Below are 1,345 nucleotides of genomic sequence, written 5' to 3' on the forward strand. Positions count from 1 at the left end.
GGGGATCGAACCAACACCCTTCCGATTGGGGGACGACCCGCTCTGCCTCTGAGCCACAGCCACCCAAAGCCAAATTTAGTGTTCTCTCAAGACGGATACAGTATTTGATGTGTGTTTTATTTGACTTAAGTCTGTGTAATCCATAAAACATCCTTAGTGACATATACTGTATTGTTATTCCTCAAATGTTCTGTTTCCTCTTTGGAAATATCACAGTCGCTTCGATGGAAACCAGGCATTTACAAAGTAATCCAATATCTCATTCTGAGCATTAACATGAGAGCCGTCTGTCCATGCTGGCTCATAGCATACTGATTAAGGCCTTGGCCAAGAGCTCTCCAGAAGTCTGAAGACTCAGTGAGTTGCAGTGGACTCCAGTTAGGAATCCAGCAGCTACTCTGTAAACAGCACAATAATCAGTCTTTTACCAAAGACTGGGCACACTCTAAAAGCAAGTCTGCATGTGCAAGTCAGAGCGCTGTAACGTATGTGTGGAGCTGCAGGCGGGGTGTGTGGGTATTTTTTTCCATGCTGTTTGCTTTAGAGTAGGTAATGTGGTTGTCAATCTCACAGCCAAGGCAAAACCAAGTGTGGGCCAGCAATAAATTATTTTTAAGAACTTCCTGGGCAGCAGCAGGACTGCAGACTCACAGAATAAGCAACACATTCTTATGAATGTGAATCATTTTCATTTCATGCTTTCTCAAAGTTACTTCAACAGGCACAAGATAAGTCTTACACTGGGCAGATACAATCGCTGAGCATAAATGTTTTCAGCCTACAGTTTATATTTTGGGAGAAGCTGTTTGCATCCTAATTACAACATTGTTGGGCAGAAGAAAATAGCAACATAGAGGTGATCTAGCTGCTCTCTGATCCTGACCAGTGCTGGTGCTAAAAAGTTTCCAAAGAAAAGTTCTAGATAGAATGTCATGGGATCATTAAAAAGATAAATGTTTAACCCAGAGGGCATGAATGTTCACATTTCATTGCGATCTGCCTGTGAAATAATGAAGTATCATGTATGTACATTTCACGTTTTATCAAGGCCATAGCCATGGAGTCAATAAAAGCTCATTTCCTGCCATTCATATAGCCACATATTTAAAAATTTAGCTTTGCACAAAAACAGCCAGTAGAAATGTCCTTTAGAGAAACTAAGAGAATAATTTTTACTTTTATACTATGAATAAATTTCAGAGCCAGTACTTTTTCTCTTGTACTTGAGTAAATAATCACTACTTCCACTTTTACATAAGTATGTTCTGCATGAGTAAAGAATGCGTCTACTTTCTCTTTCTCGGTTTGTTACAACAGCAGTCTGTACATTCAATTCAATTCAATT

This window comes from Morone saxatilis, unplaced genomic scaffold (genome assembly GCF_004916995.1).
Source record: "Morone saxatilis isolate NCDOM2014 unplaced genomic scaffold, NCSU_SB_2.0 Contig3, whole genome shotgun sequence".
Taxonomy (NCBI): Eukaryota; Metazoa; Chordata; class Actinopteri; family Moronidae; genus Morone; species Morone saxatilis.